Here is a 10,033-nt window from a genome sequence, read left to right as displayed (position 1 = left end):
TTTTTTTTTTTTTTTTGGATAGGGATTCCCATCCGTTAAATGTGAAAGGATGTATGACAACAAACTAGTATACCTAATAAAATGTGTATAGTAAACTATGGCTTTATAGTTGTCAAAAATATGATACATTTTCATATCAATACTCGTTAAAAACAAAACATAATGTTGCAAGGTTATGTCGGTTATTTTAGATTTCAGTCATGGTCATCTAAGTAATGAGCAAGGCGGGTAGTTCACATATAAATTTGTTTCTTTGCGGAGCACAAGCTCCTGTTTAACATTTTACATTCTTTATTGAATTTTTCATTTCGATGACTCCTTAAAGAGATCTAAATTTGCTCATCTGACCTCTCTACTCTCTACACCTCCTTCTTGCTTTTAAATACCCAATGTTTGCTCACTAGACCTCCTTTTGAATTCCTAAAATAACCTTAGTTATATTATTCACATACAAAACAAGAAATTACTCATTATACCTCTAATTCACTCACTACACCTCCATTCCTTGATTTTTTTTTTATTTTTTTATATTTTGCATGCAAACACAAACTTGGACCATATTTTATTACTAAACAAAAAATAAATCATGATTCTAGCTAGAACCATACTTGCAGTACGCACACATAGTTTGACTACAATATTTATATATAAAAGTTAACTCATTAACTCCTATGCTCCTATTAATCGAAACAAACTCATATGCTCCTATGTGGTGATTAAACACACTGAAGGCCATTAAGAAGATTGATAATGTTAGAGTCGAACACAAACGCAGAAGAAAAAAAAAAACAAAGCAAGAAACACCAGCAATAACCAAACGCAGAAAAAAAAAAAAAAAAAAAAAAAAAAAAAAAAAAAAAAAAACTAAAAGCCATCGTCTCCCATCCAAAAACTCTCATCATCCAACCAAACCTTAAACAAAGTCTAGATTAAGAACTTAATTAGAGTTCTGAAAAAATTTCTTAGCCTTTTAATCAACAACAAACTTTATACTAGTATTCAAATAATACCTTGCTTGGAGGCTCTGAAACATTGAATTGTGTATCCATTAATAACGTTATTTCAAATAGTTGCAATAGCTCTTATGCACGTTGCTGGCTTTGACGTTGTGATCAGTGGCGGAACTACGTGAAGGGCTGCTTGGGCTGTAGCCCAACCCAAAATTCTTGGGATATTTTATATATTATAAGTGTGCCTCACTAACAGAAGTCTAACGTTGGTTCAGTTGGCAGCTTTTTGAGTTGTCTTCTTTCCTACTAAGATCCCACCTTGTTTCGAGTCCCCACAACCCCCTTTTGTTGCTGTTTTCCCATTTCCTTCTCCGTTTTTGGCATTTTTTTCCCCCTTTTTTTGGTGTCTTTTTCCCATTTTCTTCTCCCATTCTCTTTTCTTTTCTTACAACATTTTTCTATTCCTAGTTTCTTAACAGTTTCTTCTCTTAAAGGCAATCTAGCCTGTTAATTTTTTTTTCTCTTTCCCCTTTTTTTCCTCTTTTTTTTTTTTTTTAGTTCCATCATGCTCCATTAGTATTTCTTATAAACTTGAGTCCCAAAATTATTGGAATCATCATCGACAAAAAAAAAAAAAACTAACTTGTAAGCTCTTTAAATTAGCCCAACCCTAATTTTCATCCTGGTTCCGCCACTGGTTGTGATCAGAACGGGAACGTTATCATGGATGAGAGTAAGATCACAGGTCTAGGGTTTAAAACCACTGTATCGTGAAAACTAGCTAGGTAGAGAGGTTTGTAAAGAAAATATTAGTTAATTAAAATTCATTGTCTATAATTGTCATTTTATAAGAGGATATATATGTAATTCAATAATTCAAAAGAGGTAGAGGTCAAATGAGCAAATTGGGAGGTCCCAATAGAAAATCTCCTCCTTAAATTCACGACTGTTAAGATTTTGGGAGATGTAGACCCATTGACTTGATCAGAAGGAGTTGCGATCCTCACGCCCCCAATCACCTTAACTGAAGTCAATTGTTACACCACCGTCATGGGAGTACTGATTCAAGTTAGTAGATATCACCTTGTCCAGGAGCTTAGAGAATTAATTGGAGATTAAAATTTGGGTTTCCTCTGGGTTCATCTATACATGTTTTAAATTATCAAATAACTACGATCTTTGAGATATGCGGCTGGTGGGCGGGGCGGGGCTTTCTTGTTTAATCAAATCTCGGTAAGGTGTAAGTGTAACCAAGCGGAAGTCCAATTAAGAAATTAGCTGCTAAATTGAGCTAATAAACCTCCAACTAACCCGATTGGGCGGAAGCCCAAAAGCTTCCCGAACCACATTTTCACTGAGGTTTGATTTTCTGTTAAAAAAAAATTAAGGGAGCTATTTATGACAGGAAATACCAGATGTGTTTAGAAAATGCATGGTAGCGGCTAACGAGATATACCTCAAGGTTCCAAGTGGAGATGTATATCCAATGCAAGTGACAATGTGTAAAGGGCAGATGTGGGCAGAAAGAGGTTGGCCAGAATTTGCAAAAGTTTACTCCCTAGAACATGGATGCACCTTAGATTTTAATTACGAAGGCAAACATTCGCTTTTGAAAGTAGACCTTTATGATAGGACTAATTCGAAGATTAAATATGATGATCCATTAAGTTCAAGCAATGATGAACTTAATGATGAGGAACAGAATGTATCTGCAGGTATGTGTGTGAATTTGGTTATGTTTATGTCAATGTGTATTTAGAGTTTTATTCAGGTTCTATTTCTGTTTTGGGAGGATCATGGATCAAAATTTGCAATTTGTAGCTTGCATGGTAATGAAATAGTTCTTGTGTAAGTTAGAGAGAAATATTTGTTGGGGAAATGATCATTTACCCAATTTCAGCTTAAAAATTGCCCACTTGCTCAACTAACAGTTTTTTAACCCCATTTACCCAAAACACTCTAAAACGGATTATTTCTCTAATACCCAATTAATTCTTTTTTTATTCTTTTTATTTATTTTTGAAACTTTTTTGCCCTCTCATTCTTTCTCACTTAGAGAGAGAAGTCATCCTCCACCTTGATGTGCTCCGGTGACCAATGGCCGGCAGCGGACTCCGATGGCCGGCAGCGGACTCCGACGACCGGTGACCGGAGTCCTTCGTCCAGTGACTGGAATCCGACTGCCGGACTGGTGACCGGATTCCGGCGTCTGGAGTGCCCCCAGTAACAAGTTTATTAGGGATCAATAATTAATAAACAATGAAGATGTTTATAATTTTGAAGGTTTTGTAGGTTTATTCAAATAAATAATCTTATTATTGCCCCCCAATAATCATATTATTGCCTCCCAATAACCATATTATTGCCCTCGATAATCATATTATTGCCCTCAAATAATCATATTATTGCCCTCAAGTGAATTGCATAAACTCTCAAAACCAAAATGAATATATTACAGACACAATTGATCAATTTATATGTTCCTTCCCCACTCTCGGATCTCAAGGTATACCACAAAAAAAAAAAAGGTGCTCTGGGCACCAGATCAGATCGACCGGAGCCGCTTAACCAACACTCTTCCAGAGCCGAGCAATTTTCTAGCACGGCGTTCATTCCCTTGGCTCCGAAGGTGCACGATCCACAGGATAGCTTCTTTAAACCTTGGAGTTCTTTGTGGACAACAGCATGCCTGCGTCGGTCAAATCGCGGCACGTGCGGAGCTTCAGTTTGGTGAGGTTCCGACACAACAGCGGGATGGGAGCTTCAGATCGGTGATCGGTGATTGAGGGTGATCGGCACCAGATCGGTGATTGGCACCAGAAAGGTGATCGGCGATTGACGGTGGGCTTGAGGTCGACGAAGATGGGGCTTGGGATGTGCTAGCCGGCGCCGGGCTCAAGGTCGACGAAGAAGGTGTTGAAGGCGTGGTCGCCACTGCCGGCTGGAGAGAGAGAGAGAGAGAGTCCGGGAGGAGAGAGATCTGTGAGTTTCAATTTGATTAATAGGGGCAAAACTGTCAGTAGATGAGGTTAGAAAACTCTTAGAGGAGCACGTGGGCAATTTTTAAGCTGAAATTGGGTAAGTGGTCACGGCCCCGAAAAAAAACTAGTATAATATGGTTTGAAATTAAGTTGGTGAAATGTTCATTTATGTTGATTAAATACATCAATTTTGTTTCAAGTTGTCATCCCCACCACAACCCAAAAAAAAAAAAAAAAAGAACCACCCTGCATATATTGAATCTGGAAGTTCCGCCTTATTAGTACTCAGTTAACTTTTTAATTATCATTTGCTTGGAGTGAAACCGGCAGAAAATAAATACTAATAAATACTTATATATATGTTATAGTCCATTGACAATTGAATGATATGAAAAATTTCTGATAGAATAAACTAAGAATAAGAGAGAGAATGGCTCTTTAAGAAAACCCTAAACTCCAACGCGCCGCACGCGCATCTACTTTGGTCCAGTTTCAACCGAGGTCCTCTCGTCCGGCGGCTCTCTGCTTCGGTGGGGCTTGCCTCGTCGTCGCTGTGAGGCTGCCGGACGGGCGTTGATGGTCTAGGGGTGCGCTGTGGTTCATGGATCTGCAGTGGCTCGAGGTTTTTATCTGATCGGTCTTGCCTGGGTCGAAGCTTCCATGTGGCTGGAAGTCGTGGATCCGATTCAAGGGACGGCGCGGGCTGGGGCTTTCTGGCAACGGCGACAGTGCAGCGGCATCATGGGAGGCAGCCGGTGCTCTAGGGGCACAGGGGATCTTTTCTTTTGGATCGGGGTCTGGTGTCGTTCGGGGTATTTGTTGTCCTCACGGTGGTGGTGCTGTGTTGTGGCGGTGGTCTTTGAATTGGGCGGCGATGGTATGGTGCAGGTGCGGCGGTGGCTGGCTTGCGGCGTGCGGCATCCTCAACATGGGAAGACGGAAGTGCAACAGGGCTGGGTCAGTTTGGGCCTCGGGCTCTGCTCTTCTTTGGGCCATTTGGGCCATTAGTTTAGCTGTTGTTTATTTTCTAGTTTCATTTAGGCCTTTTTTGAGGCAGTCTAGTGGATTTATTTCCTACCTAGTTTTAGTATTTGGTCTTGGTCTTTGTCAGTTTTAACTCTCAGTGTATCTAGTCGTACACCAATTGAGGTCTCTAGGCGACTACATTTACTGGATTATGAGTTAGGTTGGGAGGACCGGACCTTCTAGCGCCTCCGGCGTAGTACCAAAGGGGGATTCCCGCTATGTCTACGTATTGATTGTACAATGAGTGGGTCTATTTTTCTATGTACCATTGTGGGTACTACCACTATCTTCTTATCTGTCTATAGATGACAGTGGAAGGGTATGTAATGGCCTATTCTGGCTTGTGATGAATATATATTCGCCTACTGGCTCGATTTTCAAAAAGACAATTGAATGATATGAGTGTTGTAGAGAAAAGGAATTTGGGAGAATGCAACTAGGGTATTAATCTTGTTTGGATTAGGCACACTAGAACTCTACCTCTTGCAACACGTACAGAGATGATTCTTTTTCATCTTTGACAGGGAAAGATGATTATCTCCCTGAAAAATCTTGTTATCAAATAACTGTCTGTTGACCGTAGTCTATGAGTCTTCGTTGTATTAATGATTTTAGACGTATTTAATTAACATGGATAAGAAAAGTTATAGTCTTTGTTTTATTTTTTTGGTCTGGACAAGGGACTCGAGAGGAACGAGAATATATAATAAATTGGCTTCCAAATGTGGGGGATGTTTCTTTTACAGAGATGAGAATTACAGAACTTAGACAACATCTATGAACATTGGTATGGAGGAGCTTAAATCTTTGGGTTTGAGTTGGTTTGGTTGGAGGCCCGGTGCTTTGGGTATGAATAAGTTTGTGGAAGAAGTTTCGGGAACCTAGCAAGAATAAGTTTTGGACGGCAATGATGTGGACAATGTACTAGGCTACCAGAGGAGTTGGCCTCTCAATCAATAGACCGTTGGATCTAGGGCTGTCAATTCCGACACGACCCGATAACACGACTCGAAACCGGCACGAAACAAAGCGGGTTGAACCTGCACGATTAAAAAGTGGGTCGGTAGCAGGTCAACCCGTCATGACCCATTTAATAAACGGGTAGGCCGCGGGTCAACCCGCCAACACGAAGTGAACCCGTATAACCTGATTATGCTATACTTCTTGAAATTTTGGACGTTAGAGTTGGAAGTATTTGAATCCTAGGATTGGACAATTTGAAATATTTTGCTTCATCATTATTGGATTTAATTATTTATGAATTATATATAAATTATTTATATTCTTCGTCTTATGGAGTTTTTAGTGAATTTAATCAATTTATGCATTTTTTTTTAGTTAAATAGGTCGTAGTGTTAACCCTTAAATGAGTCATTTTGTCCAACACTACACGATCTATTTATTAAATGGGTTAAGTGGGTTGGAAACGGGTAACCCGTTTAATAAATAGGTTGGGTTTGAGTTTAAATTTTCAACACGATTAATAAATGGGTTGGGTTTGAGTTTGTCTCTTGTGACACGACATATACATTGACCCGACACGAACCCAAGACAGCCCTAGTTGGATCATAAGTTAAAGTGGGAGTCTAAATTTCAGACCAAAAAGTGAAGAAAAGAAATGATGGGCCTCTCAATCCAATTTGACCCAAAAAGAGAAAAAAAAAAAAAAGACGGTGGATCAGGTGTGAACAATGAACATTCAACCTACAGGCTTCTTAACCAAAATAAAAACACAAAAAAAGATGCACGGTTTGGGAAAGAAAAGGCCCAGGCCCTGAACATAAACCAATCAAGTTACGCCACGTTTTCGACGACCGAGTAAGATATGTCGGTTCTCTCTCTCTCTCTCTCTCTGCGCGTATAAAATAGACCCAAAAGCCATAGATCTCAAAGAAAGAAAAAGCCATAGATCTGGATCTCGAAACCCCCAATTCCATTTGAGCTTGATCATTATGACCCTGTACTTGAGACATATATCGGATTTGGACCTGGACGATCCCCGACGGCGGGAGCCGCCAGCAGACGAGTCGCTGCGGTATTTATGGGAGACGGGTCGTGTCGCGGTTTCATGTATGTTGTTTGTTTAGATTTGGAGTTTGCCTGCTTTGGTTCAATTTTAGTTTATGGGAATTGTTTCGGTTTTCGGATGATCAGATTTTACAATTGCTCGATGATCAGATTTTGGTTCAATTTGATAATCCTATCAAATTCCATTGCCTTGAGATATGATGCGTGCTTGTTTATTTTTTATTTTTTATTTTTTATTTTGACCCACTGTTCAATTCTATATCTGAATTTTTATGGAGTAGACAGTAAAACAATCTGTTTGATTTATATTAAGAACATCTTAACAAACAGAAAGTTTCAAGTCTAGAATCGGCAGATTTAGCTTGTATATTGCTGAAAATTAGTTGCGTAGATCTTGTGTAATTGCTTTTATATTCGTCTCTCATAACTTTGTACTACTAGCGTTGTGCCTGTGTATCGGTTTGTTGATGGGATCATAGATGATAGCGGCGGCTACCTCTGCAAGCTTTGCCTTTTACATAATATATTCCATCCAAGATTGAAGATTCTTTGCTGATTTTTTTTTTTGTCTTCTGTCGACAGTGTTAGAATTGTTTTCCTTACATGAAAAACGATGCAACAACGCACAAGAACCAAACCCTCGTGACTGTACGCCTCGGGCGGAACAACAAAAACAAAGTCGCCGACGCCGACGCCTAATTCATGAATGTATTAATAGGGAGCTTCCTCTTTCAAAGAGACATGCAAAGGGACTTGGTTATCATCCTCGCACAATGGGTGTTGATACTAATGACTCTCATGCAAAACCTTCTACTCATTCTGCTGTCACGTCCTGTAACTGCTGTGGTATCACCCACTGGCGTCGACATTGTCCAAATCGTGATCAACGTGCTCCAGTATTGGGATCAGAAACAAAATCAAAATCTGCTGCTGGCAGCGACAGAAGTTCACGTGAGATCAAGGAATGATCCCCACTTTCCACCCTTTGTAACCCGTGTTTACTTTGCTCTATCTATATGGTGACTCAGTGCGTGGAGAGAGAGGATTTGTTTGTGGAACTCTCGTTAGATGTTATGTATTTGTATGGTGACTCAGTGTTTACTTTGCTCTATCTATATAGTGACTCAGTGCGTGGAGAGAGAGGATTTGTTTCTGGAACTCTCGTTAGATGTTATGTATTTGTATGGTGACTCGTGTGTTTACTTTGCTCTATCTATATGGTGACTCGTGTGTTTACTTTGCTCTATCTATATAGTGACTCAGTGTGTGGAGAGAGAGGATTTGTTTCTGGAACTCTCGTTAGATGTTATGTATTTGTATGGTGACTCGTGTGTTTACTTTGCTCTATCTTGTTTACTTTGCTCTATCTATATAGTGACTCAGTGCGTGGAGAGAGGATTTGTTTCTGGAACTCTCGTTAGATGTTATGTATTTGTATGGGAACTTTGTTAGATCCATGACCAGTCATTCGCAGTATTAGATCTTTAATATCAATGTCAATGGTGCTTGTGCACATTCCGACTTTCTTTTATTTATTGTGTTGATTTCTGATGTTATATCTCAAATTCCCAAACAGACGCCTGCCAGAGGATAACCTTAACTTTGAGACAAGCACCCTAAAATGAACTTGCAGAAGTCACTGATGCATTGCAATACTGATGCACCTTTGGCCTCAATTTCAAAGGGTGTCGGTCCCATTTTTCAGTTTATTGCTCTGCCGGTGACATCTCTGCCACTATCTTCCGTAGTATTAGTTTTGGTCATTAATTCCTCAAACTTGCGCCTATGGCTGAATGGTAAACAATGGGGAACACACTCGTAGTCGAAAGGTCCGCTTTAGTCTGTACATGAAGTGGTGTGAGTCTGTTCAGTTGTTAGTTGTTTTCTGAGGTACGAGTTATATTCATTCTGCCATGATGCAACACATAGTGGATCATTAGCGTATCTTAACACTAATCAAAAGTAAATAGAACGATCCATCTAAATACGTCATTCACAGCCATCTTGTCCGCCACAGAGCCCTCCTCCTGCAGAGAATACGCCTTAAACATAGTGGTGAAGGTCTTAGCTAGCACTGGGCTGCCGACCCTATGCGATCATCTCCGCCCAGCTGCTAGTTCTAGTGGATCGGTTTGAGATCAATCCATTTGGTAGCTGAGCGTTGGATTGGCTCGTTCAATCTTGTCCTGAGTTCTAGAATTGACCAAGAATTTGACGGGTTTGATTCGGTTGTCACACCTAGTTTAATCTTGCCTTGAGTTTTTCAATTGCTTATGTAAGTTTTGTCTCCAAAATATTGAAGAAATTGTGTGAGCACATCATTATTTTACAGTTGCGTGTATATACTACATAGTTTGGTATCAAAATTATAAGGCTTTAGGGTTAATACATGGTGCCCGGCCAGTACAATTTTGTGTTGTACTGAATAAATCCTAGCTATATCTTAAACGCTGCAGGAATAATTCAATTTTATTTGCTTTCCAATTTCAAGAAGATGTCTCCAGCGTCTCCGAATGGTAGCTGGTCTGGTGAGTCGGAAGAACATCAACACAAAACATCTAGTCCTCCCGTTAAGCCCGAGACAGTACCGGGAACTGACAATGACAACAGCCAGCAAGCTCAAGAGTTGCATGAACGATGTAGTGGTTTTCTGATGTCGACAAAATTGAAGGCACTTGCTCAACAGATGACGGCGATTGGTTTTACGCTAGAACTGGCAACAGAGGCTCTCATTTGCAATGAAGGCAGTGTTGAGAAATCAGTAGCATGTGTAAGATCAAATATGGACATAACACATATCATCATAAAGTAATTGATGATTAGCTTAATATCAATCCTAGTTTAACATGGATACAAACAGTAAATCAATACTAGTAACTTAATGAATAGTGTATCAATTCATTAAGGATAGTAATCCATTGCTTAGTCGACAAGAAAGGCTACAAGTTGTGATATTGTTCTGTCCATTGAGAAGCAAGTTGGTAAGTAACAGAAGACCATATTCAGTGATCGTGTTTAGCAGCTGCATAAGATGGAATCCATGACAGT

The 10,033-nt window shown here is 39.7% G+C and overlaps 1 long non-coding RNA gene across 1 annotated transcript; it reads left to right on the top strand.

Annotated features, from left to right (window-relative positions):
• Positions 1-6,765: 6,765 nt before the first annotated feature.
• Positions 6,766-8,273, top strand: LOC133729657 (uncharacterized). The gene is made up of 2 exons (XR_009856452.1): positions 6,766-7,027; positions 7,568-8,273. It is a non-coding gene; the product is annotated as an uncharacterized LOC133729657 (long non-coding RNA).
• Positions 8,274-10,033: the final 1,760 nt, after the last annotated feature.

The sequence above is a fragment of the Rosa rugosa genome, chromosome 2 (genome assembly GCF_958449725.1).
Source record: "Rosa rugosa chromosome 2, drRosRugo1.1, whole genome shotgun sequence".
In the NCBI taxonomy this organism is placed as follows: domain Eukaryota; kingdom Viridiplantae; phylum Streptophyta; class Magnoliopsida; order Rosales; family Rosaceae; genus Rosa; species Rosa rugosa.
The sequence above is the reverse complement of the archived record's forward strand: the minus strand, read 5'-3'. Positions and strand labels throughout refer to the sequence as shown.